The sequence below is a fragment of the Stegastes partitus genome, unplaced genomic scaffold (genome assembly GCF_000690725.1).
Source record: "Stegastes partitus isolate 25-593 unplaced genomic scaffold, Stegastes_partitus-1.0.2 Scaffold150, whole genome shotgun sequence".
Classification (NCBI taxonomy): domain Eukaryota; kingdom Metazoa; phylum Chordata; class Actinopteri; family Pomacentridae; genus Stegastes; species Stegastes partitus.
The window spans coordinates 659,228-682,139 of record NW_007577881.1 but is presented as its reverse complement, the minus strand read 5'-3'; the positions used below and the strand labels follow the sequence as shown (position 1 = coordinate 682,139).

General features: G+C 39.9%; 1 protein-coding gene across 5 annotated transcripts in view; it reads left to right on the top strand.

The window, feature by feature from the left end:
* Positions 1–3,908: 3,908 nt before the first annotated feature.
* Positions 3,909–22,912, top strand: part of foxp1b (forkhead box P1b) — a 146,242-nt gene continuing 127,238 nt past the window's right edge. Inside the window, exons 1-3 of one of the 5 annotated variants that reach the window (XM_008279241.1) lie at positions 3,909–4,091; positions 8,388–8,467; positions 21,700–21,761. The gene's annotated coding sequence lies outside the window, so the exon portion shown is untranslated. Of the gene's footprint in view, positions 4,092–4,152; positions 4,435–4,849; positions 5,267–8,387; positions 8,468–21,699; positions 21,762–22,912 lie in introns of those variants that run through there. The other 4 variants (XM_008279244.1, XM_008279240.1, XM_008279242.1 and 1 more) reach the window with 4 other exon arrangements.

Sequence of the window (22,912 nt, the reverse complement as noted above, 5' to 3'; positions counted from 1 at the left end):
CAAACTCCACGCAGAAAGATTCCCCCACCGGGACGTAAACCGGCGACCTTCTTGCTGCGAGGCAACAGTGCTACCAACTGCGCCACCTTGCAGCCCTGGACCCATCTAAGCCAAATAAATTTATCTTGCGGTCTGATCTGACTAAAGAATGTGCTCCCAAAATTAGACTTGCAGTTTTACACCAAACAGCGAGCGAGAGCACTGTCGACTGACGTCATTTTAGGAAGACGGCTACTGCAGCTTTGATTAATGGTATTTCGGATTGTTCTACACCTCCTGATTACTGCTGCAACTATCAAACCATCATTGCAAAGTCACCATGTGAAGCCATGATGCAGACATCTAGGTAGACACAGTTTATGGGTCAAAAACTGAGAAAGTTCTGGTGTTCACAGGTCATTTTAGAACCATGTTCATGCACTTAGGCTAACTGGGGATTACAAGTGTGCTCAGTTTGGTTTCAGCTGTCACAGGTTTTCTAACTTCAGTGATCGCAGGAGTGTTTACTTTTGTTGCACTGACTTTCTACTGTTAGGACTATATAATCATCAATATAGTCTTTCCAAAGTATTTGTTTCTGATTGTTCATAAGAGGAAACAATCCACTCTTTAACTTATAAATTACATGGTTAGTGGCAGTTTTGAATCATTTGACATTTAAGTGATGTTGCTTTGAGGGTGTACTCACGCCTGTTGTATGCTGTATAAAAACTATTTGTTCAACTTCCAAAACAAAGCGCAAGAATATTTTACAGCTGGAAAAAAAAATCAAAGAATGCAGTCAAAATTTTGGCAGCATCAGAAATGTATTAAAGTGTCATTTTAAGTAAATAATATCCGTATTATTAATGCATGTGGACAGATATGTAATAGATGTGGTATTAACTTGCTAAGTTTTAACAGAAAATCCTCCTTCAACAGATTCCTGTTTGGCTCTTAAGTTTGGGGGCTTGATACAGTGCTGTCCACTTATATATTCAATGGCAGAATGCAGCCTAAGGTAACCTAATTCCTGCTGTTTTTTCCTACTTTTACTCATTTAACGTCCTTCACTGGTCATTATCTGCACACTTCCTCCAGAAGTCCTCTTTCTTTCATTACGTGTTGAATGCCACAGCCCCCAGCAGCGAGGCTAAAACACCGTATAAAAGCCATCCATCCCCCTTTGGAAATCAAGAGGAGCTCCTATTCATTTGCTTAATTACCTAATTAACAGAAAGCTAATTACTTTGTTGTGTGCACGCGTATGTGTGGAGAGGCTGTTACGTAACTGATAGTGATCCTCAATTAATTTGTAACTGCACTCCATCAAGTCGGGGGCCTTAATCCACACAACACATCACCAGCATGACACCAACAAAACACGATAATAAATTCAGACACGGCCGCGTGGCTGTTGGGCTCCGCTGAGCTCACGGATCCGGTATTGACATGCAGATCAAGCCGGTGAAGAATTAAAAAGCTAAGATTAGGCGTTAGATTACCTTCATAAGTCTGTACATACATTTGGCTTTTTGTCATTAATTACACCAGACAATCGTGTTTACAACCTTATGGCGGAAAAAAAAAAACAATAATCCTATGAAAGGATGCCGCAATACACAATTTATAATGAAACTGCACATCTGTTAGAACTATTACGGGAACTCTGTGTTTATATCACAGGACAATAGCATCAAGAATACAGACACACTGAAAAGTCTGAAATATTTTAGATGCCGATGTTTTTTCTTTCATGCATCTGTGTTTAAAATGTAGATATACATACATTTAATTACACTTTTTAATGAAAAACTCCCTCTCTTTGTGGCTATTTGGCTAAATGTGACATCTTGTGAGGGAATATTTGAGTTTTCTGTGTCCTAAAGCATCATGAAGTCAATTTCAACTTTATCTGTTGAACGGCTTGAAGGACACGTGTGTCACTTTGGCTTCTCCGTGGTGTCACTAAATGCAACACATTTAGACCATACAGTGTCTCTGTGTGCTTTCATTCTACATGCTACAGCACATAGGGCATATTAATAATACATATAATGAGGCATTTTAGCTCTATATCTGTCACTGTGCATATACAATACACATTAAACCTTAAACACGTAATCTTGGGGCCTTGTTATACTTTAATTTTATTTATTTAAGCCTGTCTGCCCTTTTTCTGGAGAACCACCATTGTTGTTTTTCACATGTTTTTTTTTTCTTAAATGTTTGTAAGGTCTTTGTGTGTGTGTGTGTGTGTGTAGAGTATTTTAACAAGCAACAGAAAATAGTTTGTGATGCTTCCTGTTTGTCACTGTTGCTACGACAGAATGCAGACAACATTGGTTTGCTGTCACATTTGGTGCAGCGCTGCTGGTGTCGGGGTCACTGCAGCAGAGCAGAGGGCTGCTTGATGGAGGAAGACTTTGATGGGAGCAACTTTGAGAATAAAGGATTCGGTGTCAAGTGATCGATGGGTCATTTAGAAGCAGAGCTGGAGCATGAAAAGTAAGAGGTCATGAACTTAACAGCAAAAAAGTGGCAAAGAGACTGTTATTTGTGATCGTTGTAATAATTTGCATCTGGTGCCAGTCACTGAGCAGCTACAGTAGCTCATGTGTAGTGTACACAAACATAACATCTGCTGTTTTTTTAGAACCAATAAATGATAAGAAAAACTAGTAAGAGGCTTAAACGATTAATTGTATGATATGAAAGATATACTTGTAAAATTATTAAAATCTGAAGCTAAATCTGTGATGCATAAGTGAAGATCTGAGATATGTTAGAGTATTTATAAAAAAACAACAAACAGCCATACATCAAAAGCAATGGTTGTTACAGAAAATGTAGGTAGAAGATAGTGTAGGTTGTTTTAAAATAATCAATAATGTTACGCAAAATTACCATAAACTCTAATACCACAAATTAAGTTGTTATTTGATAGAAATACTATATTGTAGTAACGTTTTTCCTGTGGCCCGGTATGGTCAGAGGGTGGCGCTGTCTACCAAGAAACAGCCTCTGGTGAGAGGTTCACCAGCAGCATGCCTCTCAGATGCAGCCATGATAAATGTAATGTCGTTTACAGTGAAATGAGCTGTGTTTCTCAGACCTTGATCAAGGACAAAAAAAAAAGACTTAAAATATTTTCTCTTGAAGTTAATGTTGCATTACAATTAGTGTTAACTGGGCTGTTGAACTGGCCCGTTCTTTTCTTCTGGGGCAACTGAGTAATATTATAATATTTTTTACACTTCTTGCTGCTGAGTGACCAAAACTTTGCAACCACAACAACTACAGCAAGCAAGAGAAATCCTCCATAACTTAAATTTAGTTAGTTGTGTGTCCCTTCGAAATACTCCACAGCACTGGCCCACATGTTAGAAATTATTATTATTACAGTGAAAGAACCTGTAATCTGGTTATCTACACTCCTCAAAAAGCATAATACCACGACCCTCTTTAATGGTTAAAACTCCTCACAGCTGAGATTAAAACATCTTTGATGATTATGTCAGAGCATTTCATTTTTTTTTTTTTTTTTTGGCAGTGAGGCTTTGGAAGAGTTATGATGAACCCTAGCTTAAAAAAAAAAAAAAAAAAAAGAGGAGAATTTTCTGAAATAATAGAAGTTCATTCTGCCTCAGTTGTAATTAGTCAGCTTAGACATTTTAGCTTTTCTGACAGCCCCCTCTCTCCTGTCACACTTTCTGCTAAAACTAATGCATATCATTACATTTCCCCATAGAAAGGACCCACTAAGTGCCACTAAGTGCTGCTGAATTGTACTTGTGATGTTTCTATGAAGGGGATCTGCAATGCAATGAGCGTTGTTTACCCAGCAGGTGGATATGACGTCACGGACATCAAAACAAAAACATCCAAATCCGCGATTCTTCCTTTTTTTTTTTTTTTTCTTCTTCTTCTTCTTTCCTCCTTCTTTTTTTTCGCGTGTATCTTCGGCGTGTTAAAATCTAATAACATTAAGAAAAAAAAGGAGCTTTTTTTCCCCCCTCTGCGAGACAACACCGGCAGGCAGCGAGTGTGAAACTCCACATTTTTTTTTTTGAAATATTTTTTTTTTTTTGGCTCTTATTTCGACGCCCTCGGTAAGATCATCTCTTTCTCTCGTAGTTAAGTAAGTTCGTTAGTTCCCCCCCTCCTCTGCCACCACCACCACCACCACCACCTCCTCTCCACCATCACCACCAACACCACCTCCACCAACAAACCGAGGAGAGCGGAGGAATATTTCGGTTATTTACGGTGTGATTTGTTGTCGCATGCGTTTCTCGGTACACAAGCTCGCGTGCACGGCGGCTCCGGTATCTCGTACTTAGCTTAAAAAAAAAAATAAAAAAAAAAAAATCGGCACCCTCCGCGTGCGCTTGTTAGCTGCCGTAAAAAGCTGTGTTGTATTTTTTTTTTTTTTAAATCCTCCCCTACAATCCGGTAAGTTTCACTATTATCATAAATGTTTAGCTTTGTTGTTTCGTATCTAGATACCTGCTGCTGCTGCTGCTGCTTCTGCTGCACTCGAAACACACACCACGGAGTTTGTCTTGTCGGTTTTTTTTTTTTAATGTAGCTGCCGAGATTGTGACAAATAAACAAATAAACAAACACCTGTGTTATCATAATGTCGCGTAATGGCTGGTGGTAATGTTAACTGTGTCTCTACTTTTTTTTTGGGTTGTTGGAAAGTTCTAACTTAGTTCTCATGAGACCCTGAGGGTGGAAATGCACCTTTGAGAGGGTGAGGGGGGGGGAAGAGAAAAAAGTATTTTAGCAATTAATGCTACGTGGTTATAAAGTAAGCTAGTTAGCGATAGCGGCTAACTAGCCCGCAATTAAACGTTACCTGTTACGGGAATGTTAGCGCCGTAAAAAAAAAAAAAAGTTTACATTGTGGAAGGGAAGTTTGAGTGCCGTGATTTCTCTTGGAGTAAGACCAGGGAAGGAGCTTTTCCCCACGTGTTAGCTGTCCTCCAAACTCCCAAAGACCGCAGCAAAGGCATGAGAAGTGCCCCGAAAGTAAAGCTATATTAACCGTAATGCCGCTAAAGCTAACAGGCAGAGTGCCTTTATTTTGGCTGTCCATCATTATTGTTTTGTTTTTTCTTCTTCTCTGTTGTTCGCTGTGGCTCGCCTGCATTAGCGATAAGGCTGTACAAAAACACACGCCGATTGTCGCCTCATAGTTAACTTTTCATCAATAGATTTGTAGGATTAATTTTTTAATTATAGCTTTGATACCCTGAAACTGCATTTGGACTTTTAAAGTGTAAGTGTTGTTTTTTTTTCTACCTGTATTGCTGGTTTTTCTCAAAGTTTGCTGGGTTTTTATTGAGTCAGATGTGGTGTGGCGTACAGTTTTTTTTTTAATGTAAATTGGCTGGAGTTGTAGATGACTTTGCTATGACTTGTGAAAAATAGGGTTTAATTATTATTATTTTTTAAATTAATTAACAATTGTTGCTATAGTGGAGTAAGCTGCTTTTACTTATGTGTGATATCCTAATACAGGAATGCTATACTTTATTTTATTATTTAACTGTAGCTATCAAATACACTTATGTTTCCAGTGTTTTGACGCTTTTTTGTGTTAACATTTTGGAACAGGTGTATTGAGTACACTTGTGACAAACCCCATGGATTTGATGGTTTGACAGCTTGGAAACAGACATAAACATATTGTCTAATGTACTTAATCCCTCCTGATTTATCATACATTCTCTAATTAAGACAGATTTGCACAAAAATGCTTTCTAATTTTATAAATAAATGAAGATAGAGAGCACACATACCTACTCATTATAAACTGCGTACCTACAAGAATGAAATATTGCCGTGATGCTTTATACAGTACGTCTGCATCTGGCAACAGCAGCACTAAAACCATCTGAAAATTTACAAAAGGGAAACTGCAGCTTTAACAACTATTGCTGGCAGTGCTCCCTCCTCCTTGGTCTTTGGATTAGTCATTGTCTGAGGGGAAAAAAACACTTTTTTGTAGGAGAAGTAAAGTAAACAGCCTCCAACAAGCGAACCTTGACAACCCAGATTAAGGAAAACATTGGAGATCAAACAGTGCTGCTGCTGGGCTGTTGTCATGAGCTGCCTGAGAGAGAGCTGCAGACTATTTGAACAGGCACTGGGGTTTGTGTGCTCACTTATGCAGAAATGGACCTTCGCAAATGCTGACCTAGGTTTTAAAACACAGGATGAACTTTCTTTGCAACTTTTCCGGGCCTGCTGTTTGACACAGCTATTACATACAGACACTCAGCCTTGCGCTGTTTCTGATGGGAACAACCCAACACCGTCCCCCGCGTCTGCTTCTAGAAACAAGAATGACTGTACTTTGTCTGCCACATGCTACGACTGAATAAATTGAGTTGGGGTGTGTGGGGGGGAGGCGGTGGGTTGGGGCAAAAAGCTTGAAATTTGAGGAAGAACAGCTGTATGCATTGTAATGACGCAAGATGCTTAATGCACCAATCTGTGATTTTGTATTATTTGGAAAGCCCTTGTTTCTAGTTTGGCCTCTTCAGGCTTGGGCTAAGGCTCTTCTTTGTGGAGAGCTGAGGTTCAACTGGTAAGAAAGTAATCAGTCACTCATGCATTCAGTGTGAGGACTCCCATCCCTGAGTGGAGCGGTCCTCTCTTTCATCTGACGGCTCAGTATTTGTGAACACACATTGAAATACCCTGTGCTGGGTACAGAGGGGCTGTAAACTGACTGTGCACCCTTGCTTGCAGCTGAATGATAAGGAGAGTTATTTTCGGTCCAGTGTGGGAATAAGGTTCTGCATTTGCTATATTGTTTCTTTCAGATTTATTTGCTGGCTTCGCCCTTCATTCGATTTCAGATACAAGACGCCCTCGAACCAGTTGCTCGAAACATTTTTTTGCACAAAGCGAGACAAGTGACAGATGAATAAAGGGAATTTTCTGGTAAATGAATTTGTCATGTGATTTTTGCATGTTTGATTCACACAAGCACAAAGGGGGAAGAGTACCGGCAATATGAATACGAGTGCAGCACGCTCATTAGTGCTGTATTACATGAATGGAAGTGATAACAAAGGAAAGCAGAACAATATTTCCAGGGTAAAGGTTAGTGTGTCCCGGCCCCTGTGGCGTGCCCAGGCAGACGGTTCTCCATGCCAGGGAAGGCGATTGGTCAGAGAGTGGACAGCTTCAGGTGAGCTCTCTGCAGCTCCTCAGTCTCTATGGAGACTGCAAAATGCTCAGGATGGCCATTAACTCATGCAACCATTAATTACTGTCTTCTACTGTCATCTGTCCTTAATAAAGGGAGGGATGCTGACAAAAAATGTCATCCGCTTGCATGGGAAGAGAGGGAGCATGCAATTACAATCAATTAACTTGAGTTACAAAATGAATTTGCTACTGGTGTTGTGTTTTATGAATACAGTACAACACTGGAACACGGCTCGTTCATTGTTGGAAAATATCAAAGTGTGTTGTGTCTGATTAGTTTTTATCTGTTAAGTTGGTGCATTAAATTAGCTGTTGTTGTGTTGGTTTCGGATAAAAGTAGCGTTGTTATGATAAATAATTGGTCTGTGTGCAGTTGAATTGGGCTAGATGGGCTGTATAACTATATTGCTACTATTCATTAATTAATTTATGAAAACAGGAAATAATCTCTTTTTAATGTAAGCCAATATTTTTCTAATGATAAAAGTTATCAAGTTTTTGGGACAGATTTTTGAAGTAAAATGTATTTCATCTGTTACTTCACAACAGGGAAAGTGTTGCAGATGGGCTCAAATAAGAAAATGACAGAAAAATTAAAGGGCGCTGGAACTGGGGTATTTCTTTTTGGTTAGTCAAAGCAAAACAAAAGTTGGCTAGTTTGGAAAATGTCTACATTTTTTGACGATGTGATAATTTATAACTGGAAGACAAAGTGCAATTTAGTTTCTTCCCATCTCTTGCTCTCTCTTTTTTTTAGTCCATCCAAGCATTATACACAATTTAATCGTGGTATTTTTATTCATACCACCCCCTTTTCTCACTTTAAACGAGCCTCTTAGCATATAAAATAACCTAAAATCTCCGTTTCTTCAATATCACAACACTAGTCTGTTTTGGGAAGGATGCAGGTAGGCTGCAAACATTTTCGTCCAGACATGAGGGGCTCAGACATATGCTACAAGCTGTGCTCAGCTGCCAGACGAAACCTCGGCACCTGTTTCTATCAGCTGTCCAGTCTGTGTGTGTGTGTGTGTGTTTGTGATGTTGCTCGGATGGGCTGATAGATGCTGCTTTCGTTTTTAAGGGAATGCTTCTGTCACATATGCATTGATTAATATTTACACTGCAAAGTTGATGTAACCCGAGATACTCACGTTCTGTTTTGTTTGTCATTCCAGGGCAACATGGAAAGGAAGTGAAGTCGACCCGCTTTGAAAACGATCTGAAGCCGCTAGTGAAAGTTGGTTACGTCAGAACTGTAAGTGATTATTCTTCTTTTGGTTTAAAGTTCAATAACGTGTACAGACGGCTCAAACACCAACATCTATAATTAGGCCTAGATCTGCAAAAAAAAATAAAAAGATAGCGGTTTTATTAGTTGTCTAGAATACACCTCTACCCGTCACAAAGTGATGCAGAGCCGGAGGTTTATCGTTTTGCCTATCATTGCAGCTTTCAGTAAGTAATTCTGCTTCCTAGCAATTTAGGTGAGAAAAACAGCAAAATAATGAAGTTGGGACTGTTGAGTTCCTGGGACGGCTAATGTTGGAATTACTCATATGGCGGTACGTATGTTGAAGAGGTGGCCTGTTTCACTGATGTGGGATGTGATATTTATGTAAAAGAGACAATGTGACCTGATAATGCAAGAAGAAGCATCATTCAGAAACTGTAATTCGTAAAGGTTAAACTCATGTTTTTAATATTGCGATGACAAGTCGTGTGGTCTGACGGCTTCGTACCTTCGCCAGGAATCACTTGTCAGTCAAACATTGTGGTTAGATCTGTCATATAGTTTCTTTGTTTATGAAGTTTTAGTTTCTTGTGTCGCCGCTCTGCTCTTTTTCTTTTCAGCTGTGGCGGCTTCTCATACTATCTCGAAAGTTCCTCTGCTTTTGCGAAAAAATTCAACTGCAACAACAAGAAAGACTCTTAATTGCAGCAAAGAGTTAAAATACATAGCAAGGCGGATGTTAACAGTAAGCACTGAATGAAATGAAAGAATAAAAGATTTCATTGCCTGGCTGTAGATTAAATCATTACTGTGCTACATCAGTGTAGAATAAGAGCAGCAAAGCTGACATTTACTAATATGAAAATGTCACAGATTATTACTTACAGCTTGGTAAGTGTAGTAGGCACATAATGTAAAATAGGGGTTGCAGAAGACATTTTTTTAGGGGCCTCATCCTTGACTTCTTGGCTGTGTTTTCAGTTGGCAGTCCCAGCCTAATAAGAAACATAACATGGCAGGGCCTGCTCTTCCATCATCATTGCTGGGTGGAAAGTTGGTGTGCTTTGATCATGTCTTTTGGGCGCATCACTCCGGCTTAGCCTGCTGCTCGCTATGTGATAAGCCATCAGAGTACTCAGATCTGAGCCGGCAGCTCCGTGGGCTTGAGGAGAGACAGGAGAGAGTAATGGAGATGAGGAGAAAGCAGCAATGCAAATTTTGTTGACAGACGGTTACTGCAGCTGTTCTTTTTTTGCCATTGAATTCAACAATGTTACTGTCCCTCTTCACTTGTCTGTGAAGAAAAGGCCACGTTTCGTTTTTAAGTCCTTTTCTTTGTGGAATGCACCGTTCCCATGTTTGTATGCTTTGTCCTGTTGGCAATTAAGAACACCTTTTAATTAGGGCTGCATATTAATTGCCTCAAAAAAACCCCACATGTGATTTAATTATTTTACAAACTGTTATGTTCAGATGTACTGTTAACCATAGTTAACAGATAAAAGTTCACTTTGAAGTTGAATGCTCCCTTTTCTCACTGCTTTCCTCTGTCTGTACATAAAACATCATTTTGAACCCCCATTATGAAAGGCTGCTCCTAATTGACGGGTTGTTGCTTGTTTATTTGATATATATTTACCAGCTGGGAGGTAATTGGGAAACAGTAATTACCCAAGATGCAGTGCAGCGCTTAAGCAAAGGTGCTACCATGCTGATGAGTCTGGAGCACAGATGAAAGTATGCAGGTTACTATTATCATCCTAGCAGGCTGTTTAAACACTTGACAGCTGAGAGCAGAGATGGCTAATTGGGCCCATGTCCCTTATACAGTCTCATTGTTTACTGTGATGATGTACAGTGTGAGATCAAACACATGATACTTTTATCTCGGTGAGTTTTTCTTTTTTTGTACAATTGTTAACAGCATACCTGAGCAGTTAATAGCAACAATAAAAGGCCAGTGGATGTAAGGGCCTTATGGATTTGGAGTCCCTCCTGATGATGTAGCTCCCTCTCTGATAATGGCCTTGTTAACTGAGATTCATTACGTCTTCTTTCAGAGTCCCCTGGATATTGAGGGAGAGTGTTCTCAAACTGCTGTGTTTGCCATGGTGAAGTCATACTGATGTGGTTTTGTGAGCTATTCATGGAAGGTGGTGACGGTATCTTCCCTGACTCCTGATGATACAGTTGACCTGAGAACAGGGGTGGTGCGGGTGGTATTTGACTTTGTTTGCTACTCAATTCCACTTTCACACTAACTCTCGCTTTCTCTCTCTCTCTCCCTCCCTCTCCCTCTCTCTCTTTCTCTTTTCTCACAGACACTTTCTCTCGCTCTCCAATTCGCTCTCTCTAACACAGAGAGAGATGCACACCTTGTTTGTGTGCAGGCTGCTGTTGTTTGATAGCCCGCTCTCCCAGTAGATCTTCAAGACATTGTTGTTGTTTGCCTGTATTGGTTGGAGTGTGTGACTTGCATTTGCCTGGGCTCCTTTGAGGGAGTTTGTTTTTGTTCTCGGTGTTGTAAACAGGGTGGGGCTCCATTCCCAAACCACTCAGTTGGAGATGGTTATTTTCACAGGAGTTATTTTTTTGTTTATCATTTCGGTCAATAGATTAGCTCGGGATGGAATTATGTGTTGAGGCAGATAGTGTGACTCGCCATTTGCTGCATGTGCTGACTAGATAAACACTTTTCCCCTGTTGTTTTTGCGATTAAAGAAGTGCTGTCATTTAGTTTTGTTGTCTCTAACTTTGTGAGCGCTGGATGATCATTATTCATGTGCTTCAGAATTTGTATTTGCAAACAAGTAAGTTAGATTAAGCCTGTTTATTTTCTAATATAATATCTAGAGATGATGTTTTTTTTTTTAAATACAGAATTTTGATTTTGTAAAATAATTATAATAACTGTTCATTTAATGATTGCTTATTGGAAGGTTGTCCTCCTGATTTAAGTTTTACACTCGTTGAAATGTAAAATATTTTGAACAGGGACAGACAGTATTGCACAGTGTCCCATTTACAACTCTTACCATACTTGATTATATTCATTACATTAAATTCAGCTCATAGAATATTCTGACTAACTTTGCTCAAGCGTGTTTTGTCAGTGAAATACATTGCAGCTGTCTTAAGATTTTGCTTTCTCAAGAAGAATTTCAGTGTGAAGACCTCAGTAAAATGTAAAGAACCTCATGATGAATTCAAGTCCCAGCCATGATTTGTTTATTACAGCCATCACGTCCCGAACTAGAAATATCTATGTGTGGGATCGTCCTTCTTTAGCCCCCTAGTTTTCAAGTAGCACACACTCGTTGACTTCTAGTCAAAAACATTATGTTGAGACGACAGTGACAACCTTTTTTTTACAACCATATTTAGGTGATTAGATTTATCTACACTACCGGATATTCAATATTTTAGGGTTTGTGTTTTTCAAATGAGCACAATGTAGAGATCCACACAAAGATCCTTTGTCAGGTGTGATAGATCTGTGGCTTTCACAGTGTGGCTCAGCATCTGAGGCTGCGGATGTGTGTAAAGTCCCTTTTCGATGGGAGGCGACAGCCGCACTGGTTGCCGCCGATCCTGCAAAGGTCTCACCCGAATCATACAACAGCAAGCACAGCAGTCCGCCATGTAACATGTAGCAAGTGTCGAGTTGAAACAGTCAGGAGTAGAAATTGGGAAAATCTGTGCCCCATTATGAGTGGAAAACACATCATCCTGCTGTGCCGCTACCGCAAAGTTATTGTCTTTTTGCAGCAGATAGAAGCGAGGGAAGCGGCTGCATTTGCTACATTTGCACAGCCAGATAAATACAGTTGTCGCTCCTGACATGAGTGCTAAATTGTTATTGTACTAAACTGTCACATGAAGTTATGTATTTGGTCAGTTTGTGCAGTATGTAAATGAACACTCACATACTTTTTTGTTTTCGAAACTCGCGGAAACAGAGATAGGAGGAAGGTGTCACAAAATTAGCAGAGGGAAACTCTTGTAACCGATCATAACAGCAGTTAAGTCAACAATATGACTACACCGAGGAGGAGAAACGTGCAAAGTTAAAGCTTCAGTGAAATGAAATGCTAAATTACTAATTAATCATAGCTGTACAGTTTAACCAATTAAATGTTCATTGTCATTTCATGTTAAACGCTGTCTGAATGATTTTCAGAGGAGCTTTAGCAGCATTTAGTGTGATAATCTAGCACTGGTAGTATTCCTGTTTCGTTAAACCACTGTGTTCTTTCCTCTTAAGCATACACTTGTACACATGTGCTCAGGTGGCATTGCAGCAGGCAGTAACAATAGGCACGCAGCTCATGTGTAAAATGTGACCTGTCAAAAATAAAAATGTGTGTTTACAGTAGCGAGGAAAAGACAACAGCGAGGAGTTAGATGTTGTAAAACAGGATAGACTTTGTGGAGTTTAGTGATCAGCTTTTGTACAAGAGCACAAGTTTACACATAAGCTCTTGAATATCTCTTTCATAAACTAGCATTTGCAGTCTGAATGAGTAATGCTGACTTAGCTTTATGAACCTGACACTGCCCAGCTTTCTTATGAATGGGCGAACACACCCTTTATGTTAGCAGTGGAAATCTTGTTGATTGTTATTGTGGCTTACAAGACATTTTTGAAGGTGGCTACCCAACTAGTCTAAAAAAAGACGGGCAGCTAGCTAGACGAAGAACCAGAGTATGAGTAGGTGGACGAGAGAGAGAAACTAAACTAGAACTGAAACTTTATTTGGCACTTATTTTGTTCCAGGTAGTACAATGAAAAGCATGAGAAAATGTCTATTTGTGTTCTCAGCAGTGATGTGACTAGATCACCAGTTTCACGTCTGAGTCTCTGTACATGGTGATGATAACCAGTCGCGCCAAAAATTGTCTCCGCGATAGAAGTGGCTTATGTGTGGGTTAAAAACAAGAGTAGAACATGTTCCACAGCATTGAATAATGGGAATGAAAGGGGACCAGATGTGTTTTATGTTCTATTTATTCTCATGTACATGTAAGGTAAATGTAGCTTTGTATGGTAAAATAGCTTAAAAAAAAAAATCCAGTTATTTCTGCAAAGTGCGATATGACCACGGTCTATGAGTACAGAGTTTGTGAAACATCGGAGTCATAGCGTGACGCTGACAAGAGACATGAAAGCGCCTTCTGCTTCATGCACGTCAAGTTCCAGAGTTGCTTTCCTCCAGCCTCGCTACTGTTAACCATTTACCATTTAATGTTTACAGCGTTTGGTTGGGAATTTTACTGCACCTGTTGTAAATACTGTAAATACGGCGCGGTTTAAGCAATCAGCTGTTGTGAGGTATTGGATATTTTTCTAAAAGCCTTTTCATGTTGTGTGTATGGAGTGCATGATGTACAAGCTTTTAATGTGTTGACCAATCAATTCCTCACACTGAAAACAACTCATAGTGAGAAATGAGTAAATCAATCTTTTCATATCCTACTACAGAGAGGAGCCGGGCCAGGCTTTTGAGTGCATTTCTGTGTACTTTATACGCAATTGTATGCAGTGATTGAAGGGCTAATTCAAAGAATTTTAATCACTCCGACCAACCCTCTTGCAGTGTCATCTTTTTTGCAAATGCCCCATAAAATGAATAGATGAGCAGTCTCTTTTTAGAGCATAATGGCTACATTAGAATATGAGATGGATAGTAGATGAAAATTCTGTATCCTTCATGCACTCTTTCTCTTTCACTCAGTCACTCTGATCTCTTTTATCAATAGTGATCCTGTGTAAAAAGACCTTCCAGGGCACAGTGAAGTGTTCAGTTGAACCTCACATAGACAGAGGAATGGAAAAAGCAGAGGTGAGAACAATTTGAGCAGTAAATTGTAGAGTAACTGGCGTACGGATCGACTGTTTCAGTATGAGCTTAGCTAATGTATGATTTCATGCCGGGGAACCAATAATAGATTTGTTTTGTTTGTGTTTAAGTCTCTCCACCTTCATTGATTGCAATGCCACACCCTCGTACCAGATTCACAGTGACAGCTCTTTTTCCACCAAGTGAGATCATACCATTCGATGCTGTGTGTTGCTCTCATCACGGTCAACCACATAGTGCCAGTCAATATGTAAACAATGGTGGAGACAGTTTCTCATTGCCTAACTGACATTTGCTCGGCTGATGATTCATGCGTGAGATGTCATCTCACAGAGTGTTTTCAGGCTTCACTGTACTTACGGCGGTTTGAGTAATTCACTCTGTGATCTTTGTCCACCACATTTACTGCCATAAACTGTATATGTTAATATTATAGGCTATTCAAGGTAACTCCTTGTTTGGACTCTGATCCACAAGTTCAAGAGACGTAAAAATAGACTGAAGTTACCTGTGTTTTGTAATCAGCATGCGGACCGTAAATTTAATATCTGTGGAAGGGATCCCTTTCGTTGTGAAATACCGTGCAGGATTTGTGTTTGTTTACTATGAATCGGCGCATACCATTTGGTTTTCTTAAAGATGCTCAAAAAAAACCTCTAAAAAAATGTATTCTAAATGTTGAATATAGGAAGTGACTCTACTTACGTCCAAAATAACTGGATGAATTGCTAAATATAGCAGATGAAACTTTGCATACTTTGATTTTTCATGTCCTCGGGTGCTTTTTAACTCTTTCTGTACTTCTAGAAGAAAATAGGAATGTTTCCTTTTAATGCGTATGGCTCACTGATGTTTATAGCAGTCGGGCTCTTAGATGTTTACAAAATTTAACACTTTTGTAATTTTAAGAAAAGCTGTCTTTTAAGTATTTAATTAAAATAGTCGTGTGTAGTGTAGTGGTTACATGATAATAGCAACCCTGAGTCAAAGCAAAGAACACACAAAAGCACCAGTAGAAAGTTTCAAATCACTCCTTGCTGATGTGTATAAATACTGGATAAATCAGTGGATATAAGCTTGTGTGGGTATCAGTGAATGTGTCAGTCAGTAAATGACAGGAATTAAATACCAAACTGCCAAATCTCAACATATCTGTGTAGTTTTTTTTTTTTTTTTGAAACCCTTAAATACCAATAGTGATGCAACGATACGGTTATGCGTCTCAAACCACTCCGTACAGGATGTTCAGTTTCGGTATGAGACTAACCTTTGATAGGCCTTGTAATTCAAACAAATTCTGTCAGATGTGTGTTCATCTGTGTAATCGAACTCCTGGAAAGAAAAGTCTGGAGTGTGACTTACACGCTTACACTAACCCTAACGTTTAGCCAGTGCACCACTTGTTTTCTATTAGCGACTCCATGCTAGTAGGGCTAACATTGAAAGCTGGGCAGACACTGTGAGGTTTTATATTGTCTTGTGTGATGTGTTATCTCATAGTACACATCTTAATCAACCTTTCTACATGGCCAGATGCTAGGACGTCTCCGTTCATGCTGGCCAGTCAGTCGACCAGTGACCATGTGGAGCTCACATTGGATGCACCATATGTAATTGCACCAAATCCGTGCACTGTTTTGTCCAATGACCATTCCAGCAGAGTTTATTCAAACAAGAAGGCCATACACCAATGTTGACAAAAAGAGGAAAAACACAATAAACTTTATCAACATTATAAACAAAGATTACATATACAGTGATAGAAACACTGCAAGCAATTGTTGCTTTACCAGTATGGCTTCATATGCTAATTCTGATGTGTTGGAGCTTGTGAGGAGGCGACATAGTGACACAGAAGAAACTGTAGAGAAAGTATTTTGTCAGGCAACTGGTCCAATGAAAGATACAGCATAAAAAATATCTATACCAAGTTTCTTTGCTGTAATTTTGGTTTCTTCTATAGAAAAAATGACTACAAAATCCTCCTCCAGTGCTGGATAAATAGTAGTTGTAAGTGCGTTTTTCCTTTTTTTGTTGTTTCTTTAGATAGTATACCGTTTGGTCAATGGTGATTGAAGCCACTCTTTTTTTTTTTTTTTTTTCCTGTATAAATAAATGCGGCGGTGAGGTTACAGGAGGGAAAGGAGTTTCCTCGCTTTCATGTTCTGAGGTTTCCTCAGATATTTTTCTGCTCTCTCCACTTGTGCTAATGTAAATGATTTGCATGGAGTTTGTCCCTGCTGATTAAGGCTGTTTGGACTGTTCTTCTTTGGAACCATGCCAATTGAATTTTCTGCCTTCTAACACGCTTGGAGAGTGGGGAATATGGTTCTCATTGGGCCCGAGGCTTGATCTCCTTCTAGCCTCCCCCAGTCCTTTCACATCACTCTGACAATTAGTGAGCTCGACCATCCCCAAATGACACACGTAATTAAAGAGTTGGCATTATAATTACAATGTGTTTATTGTCTGTTTATGGGTTCTGTGCTGTGCATAACGCACTGGGAGATTTCTTTGGTGTAAATGGATTTGGGGCTGTTAATATACTTGGTGGTAAATGCGATTTCATGTGGTTAACATCTCGATACCTCCTTTATCAGCCCTTTGACAGTTGCTCTGTTTGTCGCACACGCAACGCAGTTTTGGCTGAAAGGAGAAACTGGCACCGGAAAAAAACAAATTATTTAGTCATGGGCTTTTAACGGACACAACTGTAAATGCATGTTAAGTAAATGATGCAATTTATTCCCTTCTCCTCATTGCCAGGCTGGCAGCCGCGGGACTTCTGCCAGCTTTAAATAAGTGGTACCCAGATGGTATTCACATGATGCCCACTTGGTTACAAAACGGTCCCGGGGAATAAAGCTGACTGCTACAACAACCAACGGGTCAGCTGGCGAGCCTGTTGCTCTCTACATGTGCAAATGGGTTAATGTTGTGTCACTGTGAAATTCTTTGAGAAGGTTGTACCTCAGGGGTCCCAAATGCATTGGAAGGAGATCTGTCAGTGAGGAGGGCAGGATAGAAAGAGAGAGGATTTCTATTTCTCTGTGATTTTTTTTTGCAGCTTCTTTATTATGCAGAAAAGAGAGAGGGAGAAAAGTGATGAGCAGTGCCTCTGGAGCGATATCAGTTTGTCAACAGAGTGATTGTTTACCTTCTTATTTAATGTGTGGAAGCCTCTCCTCTCCTCTCCTCTCCTCTCCTCTCCTCTCCTCTCCTCTCCTCTCCTCTCCTCTCCTCTCCTCTCCTCTCCTCTCTCCTCTCCTCTCCTCTTCCTGCTTTGCAGCTGTGCTGGTCTCTGGGCTCGCTGTCTTCTGGAGAAGTGGTGAACTGTGTCATCTCCAGCCACTAACAACCAACAGCTGCAGCACTAGCCACCGATGCAGATCGAGGGACAATGTGGAACTGATTTTCTAACGCAGTGAAATAAATAAACAAAGCCCCTGAAAAAAAAAAAAAGAAAAAAGAAACAATACCACAAACAACACGCAGCTTATGCAAATGCCGGGGAAATGTGTTCGCGAATCGATAAGGCTTATTTGTGTACTAAAAGACTATAGAACAGGAGTGACCATTTTACATAGAGGTGCTCATAATCTAAGTTTGCTATTTTATCTGCAGTAGTTCGCCCCAAACATCTGTTTAGTTTTTTCTCCTTTCCGTACATATCAAACCCACACACTATGATGAAACGCACCAACTATTTGTTGTTGAGTTGTCACATGAAACAACTCAGAACCGGGGGGTGTATTTGTTGCTGTGTGTGTACATGTAGGACACCAGATGTTCGAGGCGAAGTTTTAGTCAGTGCGGTGGGAGAGGGGTCAGATTGTCACTAGGTTAAAGGTTGAACAGCATTAAAAAAAAAAAACTGCACCACAAACCCAGTTAATTTGAGGTTAGGCATTTGTGGGCAACTGATGCATTTATGTCACCGAGCTCTTCAGCTAGTTTAGAGTCTTGTTGCGCTGCTGTTGAAATTATGAGTATTCCGTCTAAGTCTGTTGCAAGACAATTTTCGTTTGTGAGATATCTGTTTTTCTCATGAATGAAAAATTAAATCCTAACAGCTCATCCCATTGTTTAGCTTTTTCTCCCAGTCACCTTGTAATTGTTTCTGTGTCATAAGCAGCTATCAGTATTGCTAGAAAATGGTAATGCTTTGAGAGACTCATCTCTTCCAGAGAATGGCTCTCTATCACACTCTCACATTCTTTTAAAAGGGAAAAGGAAGATGAATTTTGCCCATAAAGGCTGTATCACAAGGGCTTTTTATCCTAAATGGCTCTGGGGATTGTTATCTGTGGGAAGTGTGTCCTGCCTCCGTCGTGTTCAATCAAGTGTCCACTTAGCTGTGACTGGGAGTAATTGTTCCCAAGTGGGCCACACACTGACCTGTTAATGTCTGCGTTGACCCTGTAACCTTGTCAGCACGTCTTAGGGAGGAGTTTAAATCATGTGGATCTCCTCTGCGTCTTTACGCTACCGGGTCAAGTGGGCGTTGGTCCTGAAAGACCACTCTCTTGTAATTGTCCCCAGCAGCATGGGTCAGCTAGGGGTGTTCCCAAAGATCGGCTCTTATTAGATGAGGTACTGGGAGTGGTGTGACTTAATGGGTCAAGCCATTGATCCGATACAGCGCCAATGTCCCCTACTGCAGTCACAGTCTCTGCTATGCCTGATCACTGGCTTGACTCCGGCTGAGTGCAAATTAGGCTACACAGGAGATCCATCTCACTTTTTAGATATGGGGTCTGCAGCTTTTTGAGAATATCATCACTTGTTTACATACAGCTTATTGTGTACTTCTCTTAGATTTCCTTCATTTTGACAGTTTTCGTGAGTTACCAAAGTTCTCTATTACCACTCACAGATTTCAGGTACAATGCATGTATCTTCAGTATTGATGATCATGCGGCAATGGCTCAGCAAATCTGTAGATATGATTTCTAACTTGTTTACAGCCAATGCCATATGTGTTAGGTTGGCTGGGGGGATGAAGCTTGCCTGTCTGTACTTTTGAACAGGGACTTTAATGTAAAATTGAATTCCTACAAGTTGCAAAAAAGGGTTGGGTGCTTTGCTAGGTGCTGAAGTAAATAATACTTCATTAGAACCCTACAAAGTGTCTACAATACATGGAGGGCTTTCCACTACCCTGATGAATGCCGTGAGAAATATTCTGATATGTTGTGTTTTAAAAAGTTATCAAATGTGCAGCAGGTGACCCACAGAGTTTTATAAAGAAAAACCATCATTTGGCACCTACCGGTTGCTAATTTCTGACCTCAGCTCATACTCCTCAACAAGGCTGGACAGCTTCAAATACCTGTCTAGTTTGCTTGGAAACTCACAAATGAGTTGTAATTAACACACATGCTCTAAAGTGGCTGGATGTGGAGTTTCTTCAGAAACTGACATGCTTTGTAATTTGAGTGAAAAGGGGGGATTACAACCACATGTTTCTAGAGTAGGAGTGAATTGAGTGTTGAACAGCTGGCATGCAACAGGCCTCAAAGTGAGAGTGCTTTAGTGTTGGAGGTTAAGTTTTAGTTTTATGTTGGTGTCTTAATGTCTTAACATGCTGTATATCTTCAAGTTTTGTTGATGGGTTTTTTTATAGACAGATAACACAATAAAACTTATTGAATTACCATACTTGGTAATTTGCAATAAAGATCAAAAATCAGAGCTAACTCTTGAGCATACCAAATCTTAAGCCATTTTTCTTTGTTTCTGTCGTGAGACCACACATACATCCCATCTCTTTTGAACCTTCTTGTCAAGTACTTTCTAAGTTTCCGAGTGTTGTCTGCTATACGTGGAAGACATGGCAGCAAAGTCAGTCACAGAGTGCCCTCTGTGGCTGATCTTAAAGAGAGGGAGCCTTTTAAGAGCAAGTGCTTCTTTTGAGGGGTGTGGAGACACAATAGTGCAGCCATAAATCCATAGGGGGACAGAGAGGGGGGTCTGTCTGTTGGGATCAACATATTTTTGGGAGTAATGACAGGCATGCAACCGAGTAATCAGAAGGGTCTTATCTGGGGCCGATGGCAGGCCCAGGAATGTGGACGGGCTGTGGAAACAACGGCTACACTAATGGGGTTAGTTGAATTCCACACTGGTGAATTATGAGGAGTTGGGACATCGGGGCTGTGGTTTGTTGTGTCTGGTTGGAGAGCTACACCGCTGCACACAGACACAGAGTTATAGATTTGGTTTTTGACACGCTTTCTCATAGCGCAGGCCAATTAACTGGGAGCTGAATTGCTTTGCTGTGCTGCCAAAGACACAGCCACATTAAACAACAAAGTTGTACACACATGTATCATGGGGCAACAAGCCACACATGCAGCTATGACTCCTGTGACGGGGACAAAACCAGAAGCCATCCATTCTGCTGCCTCATTTGCATGATCTGAATTGTATATGGAAGCCATTAGCATCTTTCCTCTTGTTTATCTGGTTGCAGATGAATGCTTTTGAGCTTTACAGCCGATTTTTTTGCATAAAAAACATGTCTAGCTTGTTTCAAACATTTTGTCATGGTGCAAGTCTCGCTTCATTTATGTAAAAAACTATGTAGTATGACCAAAAATATATGGTTTATTACTGAGACTACTGCAGGCTTTGTAGGTCACTGTATTACTTTGAATGCTTCCTTTAGACTAATAAGACTTCTGGGATTTATGTTGTCTCACCATTATGTAGCTTTGTCGCCTGTTTCAGTGCTTAAATTACCCCTTTTGTGTCATTGTGTTTATATTGTTGTGTAATTTGGGACCAGTAGTAGTATTTAAAAAGAAAATAATTTAAAAAAAATCATTTTCTCATCAGGCAACTTAAAATTGAATGAAATAATAATAAGTTCTATATGTAATATATAAATCATTTCGCAAGTGAGACATCAGTAGTGCTGTGTGAAACTAATTCAGCGTATTTCTATGTGTCTATTACAAGTTAATAAAACAGAATATCGTGACTTGTTTACCATTTCCAAGGGATAAATGAACAACCACAGAAACTAGTCGCTGTGACACAAAGTTTTGCTGATATCGTACATTGTGTGCGTGTGTCATCGGTGTTTATGTGCTTGTTCAAATGTGAAAGAGAGATAATTTGATATGCATGTAGGCCAAGAGATGCCAACAGGAATCAGTGTGTCATAACTTATCAAATACTTGTGGCGAACGATTGATCACGTTTACTTTTGTCACTTCTTATGTCATTTCTGTACATGTGGGCTGAGCGGACTCGGGTAGGGGCTTTCCCCACCTTTTCACTTCCTGTTTGTAATCGTTGTATCTTTCCCTTTCCTCCTCTCTCTGTCTCTGTCTCTCTCTCTCTCTCTGTTTGTGTCCTCTGCGAAACCCCCGTGGTCCTGCCCTCAAGACTGTCAGCTGAATTCTGATTGGAGGAATGGAGTGCCAGTCTGCTGTGCACCAGTGATCAGGGTATGTGGCAATCCTCCCACTAACCTTTCTCTCATTGCGTACAGTAATATGCGTGCTGTTTGTCTGTGAAATGTCTTCAAAATACCCTTAGAGTTGACGATTAGGTTTGTTTGTGTCAAGCCATAATTTGCTTGAAACAGTTCCCAACAGAGTTATTGTGAGCTTTTTTATCAGTTTTAATGTTCATTTTTTTTTAGCCCACTGAGCACGGATGTGAATGTTCAGACACAAATAGTGCTGAAGAGAGCTCAGTGTTTGGAGAAATAACTCATTGTGGTTTTGCTGACGAATATTGCAAATATTTTAAATTAGATTGGGTTCAGACCTCTGAATTGCTGCCCTTGTGTCCAGTTTTTTTCGCCAGAAGTTTAAAAAGGTCTGTGTTTCCAGGTGAAGAATCAGTTCAGCTAGCCCTGGTTTACTTTACAACATGAATTCTGTCTCTTAAAATATAACGGGTGTTGTTCCAGTTTTGTTTTTTTTTTGCATATGACGTAGTTGAAACAGTCATGGGTACATTGCAGTTTCAAGGTGGCATTGCTCAATCATGGTGTTGACTGCTATTTAAGGTCACGATTGGTTCTCTAGCATGTAAAAGACACCATATGTGTTTAGAAGGTTAAAAAAAAACTTGAGCAGGATTTTGATAAGCCACAGTTACATTTTTAAGCAACAGATTTAGTTTTTAAAATGATTGCCCCATTTAAAACACAGGCTATCTGAAACAAGTAAACACTCAGCTGATCAACAGAATCCTAACAGTAATTAAACAGAGATTCCACTCCTCTATCAGGTTGGCCAAACTCCTACACTGATTACAACAAAATTTCACATAGATGTCTAATAAGATAAAGTAATGAACTGATTACATTTTCCTGTTCAAAGGTCAAACGTCAAGTCAGTCTCTGGGACTTCACGTCTGTCCTTTTCTTGTGAACATGATGTACCAGCAGCGCCTAGAGGGAATTTTTTTTTTTTTTCAAATTTGGCACAAACTTTTAGTTGAACCCAAGTGTGAACTTGTTAGAATATGCTGGTCGAAGGTCAAAGTCACTGTGACCCAACTAATTTTATTTTGGGGCATAACTCGAGTATTTTTCTGCTAACTGTGACAAAATTTCACACAAATCTCTAGTACGGTAAAATGATGA